Source organism: Sarcophilus harrisii, chromosome 5 (assembly GCF_902635505.1).
Source record: "Sarcophilus harrisii chromosome 5, mSarHar1.11, whole genome shotgun sequence".
Classification (NCBI taxonomy): Eukaryota; Metazoa; Chordata; class Mammalia; order Dasyuromorphia; family Dasyuridae; genus Sarcophilus; species Sarcophilus harrisii.
The window spans coordinates 247,663,286-247,680,907 of NC_045430.1; the positions used below are offsets into that span (position 1 = coordinate 247,663,286).

At 34.6% G+C, this 17,622-nt stretch overlaps 1 protein-coding gene across 6 annotated transcripts in view; it reads left to right on the forward strand.

The window, feature by feature from the left end:
- Positions 1-17,622, forward strand: part of ULK4 (unc-51 like kinase 4) — a 627,906-nt gene that overhangs the window by 371,573 nt on the left and 238,711 nt on the right. The window lies entirely within an intron of this gene.

Sequence of the window (17,622 nt, forward strand, 5' to 3'; positions counted from 1 at the left end):
ATCTTTATAGTTCATGAAAACTGATCTCTTAAGTTAGAGATCACCAGAATCTTCTCACCTTTTCTAGAGACCTTTTCCAACCTCTGTATAGTTTCATATCATCTATCTTGAGGTGTTTATCGCTAGGTAAAGATTTATTCTAGAATAGGGTTGGTGCCTGGGGCCAGAATTGGGGAGGTTCTTTTATTCCTTCAAAGACTGATTATTCTACGTGTCCCAAGATGGCATAAGCATATTTTCAACTTTTATACATTTAGTAATATCAAAGTCTTTTTTTTTTTAGAGGAACATTTATTGAAGTATGATCTCAAATGTTCATTTAAATGGGACAATTAAAGAAATTTAAAGAAACACATTAATTTGACACTTATACTCTAGTGACCAATTTAAAATGATGGGATTCATGTGATTTTTTTTTAAAGCTCTTAATTTTATTCAGTAGTTCCAGTTTCTTCCTCTCAAATCAATTAAATATCAACAGGGCAGTGTATATAATTCAGTTATAGTGTTTATTCATCTATATACTCATGAAAATTATTTAAATGGGGAGAGGGAAAGAATCATATTTCAACCCAAAGGTTTTTTAACCCGAATCAACATCCATTGAAAATGGACATTAATAGTGATTATCTACTTGGCAATAATTATTACAAAATATGTTCATGGTGTGATATTTAGCTATTCAGAGAATAACTGAAAAGTCTGAATATAATTCTTGAGCAACACAATCAGAATAGGACATCTGAGAAAAAAAATGAAGCATAGGACTATCTGGATTTGGGGATCAAGTTAGCAATTAAGATAATGACATAATAGCTGGATTTTGCACTCTTTGTTGTCTTAAAATTTCAGAGATTACTACTTCCATACAAGAGTAAGATGGACTAAGACTAACTTTTTCAAATTGTTTCTTAAACTCCCATCTTTGCACTCTCTCTCTTCATCCCTTCCTCCTCTTTTCCCTATTATCCAAAAAATCCAGGCTGTCTCAACTTTAAGTGGTATATGTGAACTGAAGATAAAAAATGGTTAACTTAAACAGTTTTTCATTATATTTCTTCCCCAAAATGACAGTTTTATTTTTGACAAAATATCATGTGGCATCAAGCAAGAATGTCACGTATTGAATTTTATATCACCATAAAGTCAAGTTGATTAGTTGATTTATTGTTGTTGCCTTTCTTACAGTCACACTAACCACTACACACTTAGGGGACTCAATGACTTGACAGCCCTTAATGCTGCTAATATCTGACAGGTTTCATGTGATGAAGACCTGCATACTTGTGAAATGGATGTCCTCGCAATGGTTTGTGTCACCCCCAAAGACCATGAAGCTAAAGAGCTTTAAAGGCCCAGGTGGAAGATGGTTCCCTTTCTGTGCACTGGTCAGAGCCTTGCTGGGAAATTGTTGATTTTTCCCAGGTGATGTTTTGTTAGGAAGCCAAAATCAAAGAGAAATGGGGTAGAAATTGGAATCAGAAGATCTCAGTTCAAATCCTGACAGTGTCTCACATGTTGTGGGAGTTTGGGCAGGTCCTTAGTTCCCTCATATGGAAAATGAGATCGTTGGTATAGATTCAGAATTCTCAACCCTTTTCTTGAGTAATAGAACCCTTTGACAATTTTATGAAGCCTGTGATCTCTTGCTTAGAATAATGTTTCAAAAAGGCATAAATGAAAATATGTGGTATTCTCAAACTAATTGAAATTGAAGTATAATTTCAATTAGTTTGAGAATACTATATATAAAAGGCATCAAAGTCTAGATTTAATTTTTAAGTTCATAGACCTCAAGTGAAGAACTGGACTAAATGAGGTCCCTTCTAGTAATTGATCTATGTTCCTATGAGTTAATCTAGTACTCACAGAATTTCAGCTCTAGAAGAGGCTCCTGACAACTTGTAATTCACCCTGTACCTAAACATCTGTGTGTGTGTTTCTGTCATAATTTCTGTCCCTTATATCTGTCTCTTTCTATTTCTCTTTCTCTCTACCCCTCCACAATCTGATAGGAGACAAATAGATGCGTACACGTGAATGTGTGTGTGTGTGTGTGTTTATAGCGGGAGAGGAGACACGGAGACAGAGACACAGAGAGAGAGATGGAGAGAGACCCAGACAGAGACATGGAGAGAGAGACACAGACAGAGAAATGGAGAGAAACACACACAGAGAGAGATAGAGAAAAAGGGGAGATTTATTGGGCTCATGTCACAGTAGGATGAAGAGAAAAGTTCATGTTCAGTGAGGTTCATGTCCAAAAGATCTCTAACCTTGATTAGAGGAACCTATACAGGTTCCACTATAACTTAATGTCATGTATATGTCTGTGAGAAAGCATATAAACTTTTTGGCACTCTGCAAAGCATTACTGATTTTACTTCACGTTGAACACTATGCCTTCCATACAACCAGACCTGTTATTAACTATTCTCCCATCTAGTTTTTCGTTTCCTATTTTTTAATAAAATCATATAATTTTCTCTTCTCTTCCTCTTTACTTTTGATTTCTGAAATCCTTCTCTACCTTAAAGGTCCAATTGGGGTATATTTCTTCCATGTAATCCTTCTCTGATCTTCCCCACACTCCCCATCCTGTTGAAAGTGATTTTTTCAGTCACTTGCAGGTCATCTAAGAAACAAGCTGGAGGACTAAAGCGATCCCAAGAATCTTTTAAGCATCTCTGAAATAGCAATTGCATTCAAGAGAAAAGTTTCATCTGTCTCCATGATCTAAGTCTAGGGCACCAAGAAGCCATGCCAAGTAAAAATCCAACAAACTGATGAGAGAGAAGAATACCTGACTCCTACTGCAATCACTCAGACCCCCTTTTCTGTTTCCCCAGTTCAGCAGTATTGCGCCAGCCCACCCACAAAGTTGTAAAAAAAAAAAAAATTCCAGCTTTATACCATCCCTTTCCCCTCTCCCTTAAAAAAAAAAAAACAGCAGAAATTTTCTCAAGTTCAGATAGCTTGACAGAACTCAGCAAAAGAATGAAGCAACAGAGAAAATGAGGTAGGATATTTATGGGATGGGGTAGCACTCTACTAAACCTGATAGAAAGAGCCTCAGATCCATTTGTGGCCATCTCTGTCCCCCAAGAAGTCATTTTGAGCAAAAGCTGAGTTTTAGTGAATCATTAATTTTCTAGTGTGGGAGGAAACCAAAGAGCTTTAAAATCAAATCACCAAGGAAACCACCGTCAGGTGTAAGGCAGCCATAAAGTGAGCAAAGGGGGAAGAACAAAATAAACCTAAAATTATCAGAGATATCAGGAAGAAGAGACTCGGTGAAAGGCCTTGAACTTAAGCAGATACATCAACAAGGAAGATATTATTAATGAAAAAAACATGGCCTCCAGATAAGAGAAAATAGTCCCAATGTCTATGAATAAACATTGTAAAACAAAATCAATATCTGATGCAGCAGATCACCTTCTAGGTTACCAAGAGATCATGAAACCACAGCAGGATGTTCCCATATGGTTTAAAAGAGAAACAGAATCATGAAAGCAAAATTTATGGCCTGCAAAGCAGAAGTAATTGGCAGAATGGTGAAACTTGTCATTGTAATTTCAAGATTTTCCAAAGGAAAAGAAAAAATAAAAGATTGGGATTGGAAATTCATGGAAATGAAATACAGTATTGAACAGAGAAGCAAAAATCAGTAACATTACAAGAAAGCTTCATAGAATGAAAACATTGATCATGAAGACAGAATTGTAAGGACAACTTAAGAATGTCTCCTTGGGATAGCTAGGTGGTGCAGTGGATAGAGCACCAGCCCTGAAGTCAAGAGGACCTGAGTTCAAATCTGACCTCAGACCCTTAACACTTCCTAGCTGTGTGACCCTGGGCAAGTCACTTAAACCCAGCTGCCAAAGGGAGGGGGAAGTCTCCTTAAAGAAGACCATACTATAGATCTACATGCCATAATTCAAGAAATAATAAAAGAAAACTACCTAGAATCTTTGGACACGGAAAACAAAGTGCTAATTGAAAGAGTAACCCTAGATCTAGCAAAAACCATGCTCCAAACAATTCTATTGAGAAATTTCAGATTTTATGTGCAACCAAGAGAAAGACCTTCAGATAAAGTAGAAAGAAAATTCAAACACAAGACTATTCTGTATCTATTAGAAACTGCAGGAAAAAATGGAATGATTATAAAAACAAAGAAACTTAAGATGCAACCCCAGGAGAACTACCCTGCAAATCTGAGCCCTAATCAAATGGAAAAACCCAAACATTTATCAAAATGATGTTTAAAATCTTCTTAGAGCCAAGATGGCAGAGAAGATACAGGGTTCTTTCTGACCTTTAAACCTGAATTAGTTCTAGACTGGCAGAATCCACAAATATTGGGAGATCAACAAATTACCAGGAGAAGATAATTTTGAAGATCTCCAGAAAAAGTCTGTTTCAAGTGGGCCAGAGGGAAGCAGAGTGCAAGCACCGTAGCCCTGGGGTGGTGGGAGCTCTGCATGGTGGAGAATCTAGGGGGAGGAATCTACAGCAGTGTTGGCCATTATGCCCTGGTTATAAGCCAACAAATCAGCAGAGAAGTTATAAAACATCCAACACAAACACAAAGGTAAAGAGTGAACCTGGAAGTGCCAGAGTCTAACTGGCCACGCCCACCCAGCACCTGAAGTCATTCCGTGCAGCCACTGCTGCTTGTAGAAGAAGCCTGGCCAGCCTCCCTTTCCTGAAAAGCAGATCTCAACTTTAAAAAAAAAAAAAAAAAATTATTAGAGGTTTTTATTTGCAAAACATGTGCATGAGTAATTTTTGATCATTAACCCTTCCAAAACTTTCTGTTCCAAATTTTCCCCTCCTTCCTTCACCTCCTGCCCTAGATGGCAGGTAGTCCCACACATGTTAAATATGTTAAAGTATATGTTAAATCCAATATATTATGCATGTTTAAACAGTTATTTTGCTGCATAAGAAAAATTGGATCAGGAAGGAAAAAAAATCTGAGAGAAAACAAAATGCAAACAAACAACAACAGAGAAAATGAGAATGCAATGTTGTATCCCACACTCTCTTCCCACAGTTCTCTCTCTCTGGGTGTATATGACTCTTCATCACTGAACAAGTGGAACTGGTTTGAATCCTTTCATTATTGAAGAAGGCCACGTCCTTCAGAGTCTTGTTGTTGCTGTGTACAATGAACTCCTGGTTCTGCTCATTTCACTCAACATCAGTCCATGTAAGTCTCTCCAAGCCTCTCTGTTTTCATCCTGCTGGTCATTTCTTACAGAACAATTGTATTCCATAACATTCCTATACCACAATTTATTCAGCCATTCTCCAACTGATGGGCATCCACTCAGTTTCCGGTTTCTTGCCACTACGAAAAGGGCTGCCCAGGACACTTTTTGCACATGTGGTTCCCTTTTCCTCCTTTAAGATCTTTTTGGGACACAGACCTAGTAGAGACACTGCTGGATCAAAGGGTATGCACAGTTTTATAGCTTTTTGAGCATAATTCCAAACTGCTCTCCAGAATGGCTGGATGTATTCACAATTCCACCAACAGTGAATCAGTGTCCCTGTTTTCCCACATCTCCTCCAACGTTCATCATTATCTTTTGCAGTCATCTTAGCCAATCTGATAGGTGTGTAGTGGTATCTCAGAGTTGTCTTAATTTGCATTTCTTTGATCAGTAGTGATTTGGAACACTTTCATATGACTAGAAATAGTTTCAATTTCTTCATCTGAAAATTGGCTGTTCATATCCTTTGACCATTTATCAATTGGATATTGGCTTGATTTCTTATAAATTTGAGTCAATTCTCTATATATTTTAGAAATGAGGCCTTTATCAGAACCTTTGAATGTAAAAATGAGATCTCAACTTTTTTTAAAAAATGAGTAAAAAAGCAAAAAGAGCTCTGAAAATTCATTACAAAATAGACTTAGTGAAATGGAAGCATATAACTCCTTAAAAAATAGAGTTGACAAAATTGGAAAAAGAAAACAACTCCCTGAAAAGACAGAATTTGTGAAATGGAAAAAGAAAATAACTCCTTAAAAAAAACAGAATTTGTAAAATGGAAAAAATCCACAGAATAAAACAACTCATTTAAAAATTGAATTGGACAAATACAAAAAGAACTTTAAAAAGTAAATGAAAATAATTCACTAAAAATCAGAACTGAACAAATGGAAATGAATGACTCAATGAGACATCAAGAATCAAAAAAATCCTAGAATGAAAACCAGACATACCTGAAGATATTATTTCCTTCTCAAAAACCTGAGATAACAGGTTTTGTTATTGTTTATCCTTTGTGTGATGCAAAGGATAAATAAAAACAGCAACCAGAACAATAACAATAACAAATATGAGATCATCAACAGATTTTTTTTTCTAAATATACCAGGATAAAAGCAGCATTCATAAGTGATGCTTACTAATCAGAAGTGGTGGAAAAAAAAAAAACAGGCCTGAAATGTCATGGACTAAACATCACAAAACCCAGCCTACAGATGAACTAGTGTACTTTGAAGGACTACATTTCAAAATAAGGGGAGGAAGCTCAGAGCAGGGAAGGAACATGGTAAAAGATAAAAGGGACTATGCGATGTACTCTAATCAAGTAAAATATTTGCAATGAGTGGAAAATAACTCCTATAGTTTGTCTGGAAGAAGGAAGAATATAGAAAAATGGATAAAAATGCAAAACAAGAAATTAAAAAGGAGGGAAAAAGAGGAGGAATCTTATTTCTGTATTGAGGCGGGGGCACTATTGGTGAGTGCTCCCCTGAGAGAAGGGATATACAGTAGATATGCTTACAGTAGTAAGCGTTTGGTGCTTAGGGAGACCACTCCCTTCATCATAAGGAGAATCAGAGCTCCCAGAAGCAATTATCACCCCCAAAATGTAGAAAGACATGGACCCAGAGAGGAGAATTCAAGGCAAAAAAAAAAAAAAACAACAACCCCAAGATAAAAACCAAAACAAATCCAATAATAAGGAAATTAAAGGTTAAAAATGAATAATATTATCAGGCACATAGGTCAGTTTCCTGATAGGAAAATATCCTCTTCAGGAATTGGTGTAAAGTATAAGAAAAAAAGAAGTCTGTCAGCAAAGTCCAAGACAATGATAAAGAAACTGTTTGGAGGAAAGTTCCATGAGGAATATAGGGTTTAAAGAACTAAACAATTATATGGGGCATTAGCCAAAGAATAAAAGTCTAGAATAGATAGAAAGTGAAGACAAATAATCAAGAATGAGAAGAAGGACCAAAATAGTTGAATAAAAATACAGGAAGGGGATTCTATATAACTACTTAGCCAAAAGCGGAGAAAGAAAGGAAAAAATAGATAAAGCAAGCAAGAAAAAAGAATAAGCAAAATCACAGAATTGGAAGAAGGGGTAAGAAACAAAACATGAGGGAGGTTTGAAGGTGAAAGGAAAAGAATGGGAATATAATCTTAAAGTAGATTAAAGTAAAATAACTTGAGATATAGTATTATGTTTACAAGGGAGAAATAGGAAAAATTCTAAATTTGAAAAAAATATTACAGACAAATGAAGGAAAATATAAATATAACTCCTCTTTAAATGTGAATGTATTAAACAAATCCAATAAAATGAAAAAGTGACTGATTGGATACAAAAACTAAATGCCACAACCCCTTATAATTTGTTGCTCAGTCATTTTTCAATCATGTCTGACTTTTCATGACCCTGTTTGGGATTTTCTTGGCAAAAATACTGAAGTATTTGTCATTTCCTTCTCCAGCTCATTTTCCAAAGGAGGAAACTGAGGCAAAAGGATTAAGTGATTTGCTCAGGATGACGTAGCTAGTAAGTGTCTAAGACTGGATTTGAATTCAGGAAGAGGAGTCTCCCTCAGTCTAGGGCCAGCCCTCTATCTCCTGCACTATCTAGGGCCCTTCTGCCACATTAAGAAACATTAAAATGGACTCTTAGATTTTAAGAAGAATTTTAATAGTGTGGTACTCTACCTCTCTACAGTAAGGATAATATGCTTTTATTTATCCTAAGTCTTTCTTTTCCCAATCAGATTAAAATTCAACAAGCATTTGTTATTCATTTGCTAGGTACAGAGTATTATACTAGGTATTGAAGATACAGACATGGAAAAAGTTATTGGCCCTATCCTTAAAAAGCCCATAAATTAATGAGGAGTATAACATACGTTAAAAATAAGTGTGAGACTCTAATTCCCCCACCTTTTTAAAAATGTGGTGGAAGAAATTTGGGCTTCTCATTTCTCAGGTCCCATCTTACTCTAAAATTCTTTGTTTTTTCCTTTTTGTTTCTTTTATACTTGCCAAAGTATGTGAATACCCTGCAATCACCAAAATTGGAACCAAAGAGAAAAGTTAATGTGATGGAAGAAAGCTGTAAAGATGTAAATTGTTTTCTCTGAAAGTACTTCCACAGCATGTTGAAACATACATTCACTTTTATTCCCTTATGTCCAGACTGCTGACACTCAAGAAGTAAAGATGAAAATGAAAAACCAGGCAGGTTGTAGACCTAGGGATATAGACAACATCTGGAGTCCTTTTTCCCCCTTTAAAGTAGTTAAATCTGCATAGCACAAAATCACCCAGACTCTTTTATATTCTCTATTTTAGAGGAAAAACAATGAATGATGTCTGGTAACAATTACTGTAGTCCTTCCCCCACTATATTAAGGAAATAGAGGAATGCTTAAATTGAGGTTAGTTATTAAAATGAGAAGAGTAGTAATAAAACTTTGCAGAATGAGCTTAATCACTCATTTGCAGATCTTGAAAAAAAGATAATAGTCAACCTTCACGGGTGAGGTGTCCTATTCATCTTGCAGTCCATTGCTTTGACTTTTAGTCAAATGTCAAGAGATTAATTAGATTTCAAAAGTCTTTATGTATGTCATATTGTTAAAGTCTGTTGAATTTTCCACACTTAAAAAGTGAGTCCCCAAAGACTAACAATCTTATATTAACATTTTCAATAAAAAGGGGCTCTCTCATTTCTCTGCTCTTTTAGATATATAATATAGTGATTGGCAAAATGTAAAATGTACCTTGATGTGTATAAACCCCCAGTATTGGATGTTATCCAGTTCTTTGCAAAGCTCCTTTCCCTCTGAGTCATTGCATTTCATAACTGCAAACAATTGAATAAATCCTCTACCAGTTACCTCCCATTTTGTTAACAGCAATTTTCACCATAATTGATTCTCATTCTACATCAGACTCCCTCCTACTCTTTTCTCTAAGAACTCTCTGTCCTATTCTCTACCAGTATAACGTGCCTGGCATAATATACATACTGAAGAGGCGGTTGGACCTGACTTCCCTCCTTTTCTTCCCTGTGCTTGACCAATGCATCATGCTACACACTCTGATCTCTCTCACTGGGCAGCCTGGGATAGTGGAAGGACTTCTGGCCTTGAGTCACAAGATCAGAACTCTTGATCCAGCTCCAGACTTTTCTAGTTCTGTAGAATAGTCAAATTTCAGCACTTCCCCAAATTTGGTTTTCTTAGCTATAATGTAGGGATACGTGGATGGGGGTAACAGAGGTTTGGAGAGACTGGGGCTGATGCTGATTCTGCTCAGGGACAGAATTGCCATCATTTGATCGTTCCACATCTGACCTCTTGGCTCCAATTCCCTTCTAAGAGTTCCTGAATCCTCACTGCCAGGATACCTTGTATTAGCTCACCTGCACTCGAGTCTCCCATGGATCTCCTTGCTAGGACCCATATTGTAGAAAGATCGCCGCTGCTGGGAACCTGCCACAAACAATGACCATAATAACATGGTTATTTTGAAGGGTTTAAGAATCTGCCTTTAAGGTATCTCAAAAAAAAAAAAAAAAAAAAAAAAAAAAAAAAAAAGATCTCGGAAGAATGAAAAACATCCCAGAAGGTAATATTACCCAAAAATGGTAGCCAGTCAGACATCATGTTTTGGCCCATGTGCCTACTTTCTTACTTATCTTCTGAATTCCTTTTGAGAATTGCCTATAAACATATCAAAAATGCCACTGATGAAAACATGAAAAAAGACCAGGGAGGCCTTCATAGGTGATATTCTATCATATATGTACTGTTGTATTGATTAAATAGGAGCTCCTACTGTCTTTATTATTTATTGATTATTTAAAAAAAAATTGACTCAATAGATCAAAATGCAGCTTTAAAGACTTTCTTCCAAAAAGATACATACAGACATATAGATACATATCAGATTAACAGAGGAGGAAGTAAATTGCTTAAATAGTTCTGTTTTAGAAAAAGAAATAGAGCAAGCTATTAATCAATTCTCTAAGAAAAAAATCTCCAGGACCAGATGGATTTACACGTGAATTCTACCAAACGTTTAAAGAACAATTAACCCCAATATTATATAAACTATTTGAAAAAATAAGGAATGAAGGATATATGTATATATACAGAGAGAGGGAGATGATATGTTGTCTTTGATAACATGCAACAACAGATCATCCTATGACTAAAAGTATGATTCAGGCAAGCTATCAAGCAGAAAGATTTATGTTGCACTAAGAATGTTTATTGTATCATGTGGAAGGTTCGTCAGCTAGCACAGAGGTACCCCTTCTCAGTATATATCCAGATGATCTAACTTATGGAAAAACTGTGCCCATTGTAACAGGCTCACCAAAAAATGCATGACCACTCAACTGAAATAAATTCTCGCAAGAAAACCTGGGTAGATGAAGGCATATTACCTAGACTATATTATTAGATATCTATAAATCAGTGAACAACATAGTCTTCAAAAACTGAAGATGTTCAGTGATCCAATTTTCAGTGGAGAGAGCCATGATGGGCATAAGTTATGTGCCAGAATTTTACCAGATTTGTGTATAAGTGGCATAAAAGATGGGAAAGAAAAAGGGCTCTGTGTGTGTGTGTATATCTTGAGAGCAAAGGAAAATTGATATGCAGTCAATGTTCATTAGCCATTAGCTCTCTCAAAATATTAAAAGATTTAGAGAAAAGCCTCTAGTGTGGAAGGTTATTTATATAATATGAATCCAAATCTCTGGATCCTTTGCCAGTGATGGGGTTATTATTATAAAAAGATGATTCATATAAAAAGATCATGGATCAATTGAAATATCTTAAGTTTATTGACAAAAATGTTCCACATTTAAAGCATCAACTTGAATACAGTGTTCTTTCTAAAGGAGATAGTCCTAAGGGAGCATATCAATATGGTAGATATTTCAGATCATTATTCTAATATTTAGAGATTTATACTTTTTCATGTATGATTTTTCAACTACTGCACCTTAGGTTCAATGAGATGGGTTCTGTGGGCCAGAGGACCTATATTTGTAGATCAAATCTGTGAGCAGAGGACCAAATCAAGCTAATTGGACCACATGAGGACTGACTCGATGCTATACTCTAACCAACTGGTCAAAGTGCAGTGTTACACAATTGTCACCAAATCACAGACAAGGTTGTGTTTTTTTTTTTAAGGACAAGGTTGACAAACTTGAAAATTAGAGAGAAATAATCATGTTAAAGAAAAGACTTGAGAAAACACTTTCATTCAAACCTTAAAATTTTGGCCAAACCAAAGAATTTTAGGACTTAAATTATATAACCTAGATAATTGGGGTTAATAAATTGTATATTCTCATTCAGAATTCCTGTGTATATGTTTATACTTATAAAAAGATCATTTTAAAGAAGATGGCTAGTTGCTTTTATTTTGTTTGTGGGATTCCAAAAATACTCTTAGCAGGGAAAATGGGACCAGAGAAGTCATTTAATTCCCAAGGACTAATACAGGTCTAGTGCTTGGTTTTGCTTTCTTGATTATTCTATTTTACAGTGAGGGAACTAACCTTTAAAACACAATATAAAAGTGAATTATCATCATCATCATCATCTTTATTGTAGTATTAAAGTGCCATTATTATTAACCGAAGGCAATGTACAATTATATTCTGTATTTTATAGTACCTTTACACTGAAAAATCTTGAAGGAAATGAAATAACTTTCATACATAACTTGGTTTATTCTCTCATAACAGATTTGTTATTGGATATTTTTTTCTGCTAGTGATAACTTCCTTGGAAAGTAGGATTAAGTAAAAATGTCTTTTCCTATTAAATTGGACCTTTTCTAAGTAGTATAAATAGGTGGAGGAAGGAAGATTTAATACCAAGGAAAACAGAATAATGGTATAGAGATAGGCTCGAAAGAAAAGTGAATGAATAAATGCAGAAAGAAAGAGGATCAATAAGAAAAAATATGAAGGAAGAGACAGATAAATGCCAGCTGCAGAAATGATGATTAAAACTTGGTGGAAAGGTTCCAATAAAGAGTAACTAAGAATGAGACAATTAGGAGGAAGACAGGAGTCATCATGCCTTGAATCATGCCTTGAGCTCATGACCTTGAATCATAACAATTTCAAGTTTACATTCATTCATGACTTAGAACTTTCTCCCTCAGTACCCATCCGTAGCTATGGATATAAAATACCATAATCACCCTCACTCAAACTACTGGTTACCTATTCAGATCCAGGCCATCACTATGAGGATAGGACAGAAATACTGTAACTTGTGTTTCACTATACCTGGGGATATGTGCTTTTTTCTACTAGTCTGTCCCTTCTTTCATTTGGCTAAAAAATAGGAGGAGAAAAGAACTCTTCTTTTTCTTAATGGAACCTATTAACATATCACAACCTATTAAAAAGTCTATTTAACAAAAGCATCACTTGTAAATGAGATGTCTATTTCCATTTTAGCTTCTTCTGATGCTTGTTGGAGGTGGTTAAATTTTTTTGTTTATGATTAAAAGTACAATCTTGTGTAACTTGTGTAGCTTATCACTACAGTGTTTAGGTACTATATAAAATCTTTGTTTAAAGAAGAAATAGACAGGTAGTATATCTGTGTGAAAGGAAAGATAACCTGAAAAATAACTTTAAAGCAGCAACACTTGTTCAGGTTGAAAGATAACCATGTCTAAATGTATAGATAAAATAAAACTTTAGTTGTTTGGAACTTCTGGGAATGAAACTTTCTGCTTAAATGTTTTCACCTTTAAGCACCAAGAAAATGAAGTTTCTTTCTACCATTTTGTGTGAACATATTTCTAAAATGGATTAGATACATCTGTGTTTTCGTAAACAGAGCACATGGAATATATGTAAACTTCACTTGGTGACATAGGGTCAATTTTACAAATATTAGTGCTTCTCCTGAAATATATTACTACATTGATCCTCTTTGAGCCTATTGATGTTTCTAAGACCCTCTGCCTGTACACTATTTTAGATTGTGTCTGTTTTTTATGTCTCTTTCCCTATTATTACACTACCTCCAGTCAGCTTTTGATTCTGCCAGTGCATTTATCTGTAACAACTTTGGTTGTCTCCTTTGGTTTACTAAAAGTAGTTGTAACTTAGGTACCAGGTAATCAATGTTGTAAGAGTAAGAAGATATGGTGAAGACCTTAATTAGAGGAAAGAGCATATACTTTTGTCACATCTCTTTTGGTTGCTCAGAAACCTTTTTGACTTATTTCCTGACTAATGGTTGTAAGAATACAGACAACCAAGTTCTTAAAAAGTCATGTATATCTGAGACTTGGCTATGTCTGTGTATTTCTGGTTGTGTCCAAACTATTTCCTCCCAACAGGCAGTTTATTTGGCAACTGATTGGATGTGAGGAATGAGGGAAAAGGAAGAGAAGAGAATGACTCCAAGGAACCTATAAGGAGGATGGTACCTTCAACAAAAATAGGAAAGTTTAAACTGAGAGGGAGTTTGGAAAGGAAAGATTTGGGGATCTGTTTGAAAATGCCAATATCCATTTGAAGCTGTCTCATAGTCGGTTGTTAGATTGAAACTCAGGAGACTCACTAGAGCTGGATGTGGAAATTTAGTTTAAAATAAAATTATAGGTATTTTTCAGATTTTTTTTCTTCTGATGGTAATCGTGTTTCTCTTTGGTTAAAAATTTACCAAGTCACCCACAAAATATGTATACTGATCAAAACTGTGTTTATGCTTTCAAATAAAAAATTATTTGAAAGTGAAACAGTAAACTTCTATTTTTCTTTACAACCAGCATTCAGAACTTTCTATTATTAGAATCTTTCACAGTCTTCCAATAACACTGTAATATCAAACATTAGAATTACTTTCTATAAGCAAAAGAATGTTGTGATCACAAAATAATTATCTTTTAAAAACTTACCTTATTTTCTAAATTCTTTGAGTTCATTAATAGTTGAGCTTTAATACCCTTTCCCCACAGGTTGGTATCTTTCAGTTTTCCTTAGTGATATCATTTATTAATACAAATTTCTGACATGTTAGACCAACCCAATTGGTCAAGGAATTTGGGGTAGTTTCTTTATAGCATTTGATCGTATTAAGTCTAAATTGTTGTAAATGATTTAGGTGTAACAGTTTTACTTGTAGTTTATATACTTAGTTTAGTAAACATTTTCCTCATAACCATGTTGTAAAGTAGACAATAAAGATATTTTTTTCAGCTTTTTTTTTTTTAACATCTTGCCCCTGACCATTCAAATATAGCTAAAAAGAGGCTATTTTATCTGTTTGAGTTTCTGAATCAAGACTTTTTTCAAGTTTGATCTCATTCAGGAGAACTTTCCAGAATAGCAATGTAGAATAACATTTTTAATTTACCTTTCTGTTTATAAGTATTTTCTATTGTGTAAACCTTTCCCAAGCCTACCAAATGTTCAAATATATATTTATATATACACATATGTAATGTTATGCATAAAATACATATGACATTTTATGTATACAAATATAACACACAGATTGAAAAGCATTCATTGTAGTTTAAATATGTCATCTATATGATTTGTTGATCAAGCTTTCAATTTTCAGGTACCCAGCAGTGCAAAGTCATGTCTCATATACAGTACTTTAAAGATTATTGAGAGATCAATAAATGCTTCTTAACGATAAGGTGGCATTTAAAATTCTTTACTAGTCAATTGCCTATTTTTTCTTTTTTGTGTTTTATTATTTTTTCCAATAGCATTTTATTTTTTCAAATACATGCAAATATAGTTTTCACATTCATTTTTGTAAGTCTTTGTCTTCCAAACTTTTCTTTCTCCTTCCTTTACCTCCCCCAAGACAGCAAGCAATCCGATTGAGGTTAAATATGTGCAAGCCTTTTAAACATATTTCCGTATTTGTCATATTGTACAAGAAAATTCCAACCAAAAGGAAAAAAATACGAGAAAGGAATAGGTGTTTGCTTGGTCAAAAGTTATATACAATATAGACAATTTTATAGTCCTTTGAGCATAGTTCCAAATTGCTCTCCAGAGTGGTTAGATCTTTTCATAACTCCACCAACAGTGCATTAGTTTTCCTATGTCCCTTTCAAGATTTATCATTATCTTTTCCTGTCATCTTATCTAGTCTGATGGATGTGAAATGGTGCCTCAGAGTTGTCTTAATTTATATTTCTCATCAATAGTTATTTAGAGCATTTTTTCATGTGACTATAAATAGTTTCAATTTCCTCATCTGAAAATTGTCTGTTCATAACTTTGACCATTTATCAATTGGGGAATGACTTATATTTTTATAAATTTGAATCAGTTCTCTATATATTTTAGAAATGAGGCCTTTATAAAAAAATTTTCCCCCAGCTTTTTTCTTCCCTTGTAATCTTGGCTACATTGATTTTGTTTGTGTAAACTTTTTAATTTAATATAATCAGAATTATCCATTTTACATTTCATAATATCATCTAGCTTTTCTTTGGCCATCAATTCCTCCCCTCTCCACAGATCTGGCAGTAGACTATCCTTTGCTTTGCTAATTTGCTTATAATATTATCCTTTATGTCTAAATCATGAATCCATTTAGACCCTATCTTGGTATAAGGTGTGAGATGCTGGTCAATTTCTAGTTTCTGCTATACTATTTAACAAGTTTCCCAGCATTTTTGTCAGATACTGAGTTCTTATCCCAGAAATTGGAATCTTTCAGTTTATCAAATACTAGATTACTATATTCATTGACTATTGTGTCTTGTGTACTTAACCTATTCCGCTGATCCATTACTCTAATTCTTAGCCAGTACCAAATGGTTTTGATGAACACTGCTTTATAATACAGTTTTAGGTCTAGTACAGCTAGACCACTTTGCTTTGCATTTTTTTTTCATTAATTCCTTTGATATTCTTGACCTTTTGTTTGTCCAGATGAATTTTGTTATCTTTTTCTAGCTCTCTAATGTTGGGGCATCAGATACCTATCTTTTAAATCGCCTCTTTTGTCTTTTCTTTTCCCTTCATTTCTGGTCAATTTGTTCAATATTCATATTTAAGTGAGCTAAATACAGTCCCTCTATAGCTCAAATTAATTTCAAAAGTAACTTCTCAAATCATGCAGTAAGTTATATAAAATTAGCTTATCAGTTCTTTCCTAGCTTCCTAATACATATATATATATATATATATATATATATTTGTTTTTCTACTATGAAACTAAAAATGAAATATATTCCCTCCTGATGTTTGTCATTCACTTGGCAATACTTGAGTTGCATTTATAATATGGCATTGCATCTTCAGTAATGTCAGCTGAAATGTGCACATCCTGTGAATGACACATGTTAATTAACTAATGCTGTAAGATGTTGCTGAAATAGAAGATTGTCACAGATAATAGTCCTGCTGTGGATAAATGCTAAAATAGTTTTTGTAAAATAAGATGCTGGTGTAGCAGAAATATATGTATATATATTTTTCCCAAGAAGGCCTGTATACCAAGAGTATATTTCATTATTCTTTTCTCCTCATTTTGTGCCATTTCAATTAATAAACAATTATCAAGCACCTACTATGTGTCAAACACTATCGGGTAAAAAAAAATAAATATGTAAAAGTATTCATCTCTTCTCATATTTTGACATGACTTTAATCTTTTGTCTGATCTTCCCTCTCATTACTTGAATTATTTTTATTTTTCCTTCAGTGCCCCCAGGCTGGATTTTCTGAACTTATTGTACTTTCTCACTTTTGCCCATTATACAGTATCTTAGGAGACTAGTTTTTATTTTGTTATTGACTGATTTCCATCTATACATTCTGTGCTTCAGCCAAACTGAACTATCCTGTTCCCTCAACACTCCGTGTACTTTTTATTCTCAGTGCCTTTTGGTCACGGGCTGTTTCCTCTCCCTAATGATGTGGCAAAGATCAGAGACCACTGTCTGGAGGAGGTGGCATTGGAGGTGGATTTTAAGGGATGCTTAGGAATTCAACAAATGAAATATGGATAGCCCATAATCAAGAGGCACAGAAAGTGAAAAGTGCACGATGTATTGAGGGATCAGGGCTGTCCAGTTTTGCTGAAACATAGATTGTGTGGAAAGAAATTTTAGAAAATAAGGCCAGAAAAAATAAGACGGTTCCAGACTCTGAAGGGACTGGAAAGCCAGACAAAGTTAGGAAACAGGGGCCACTCAGACAGGTGATATGACCAAAATGTGAATAAGGGAGGTTTGTCTGGCAGCTTCGCGATGAATGGATGAATGAGGAAAACAACAGAGGCATCAGGGTCAGTTAGAAAACCATTGC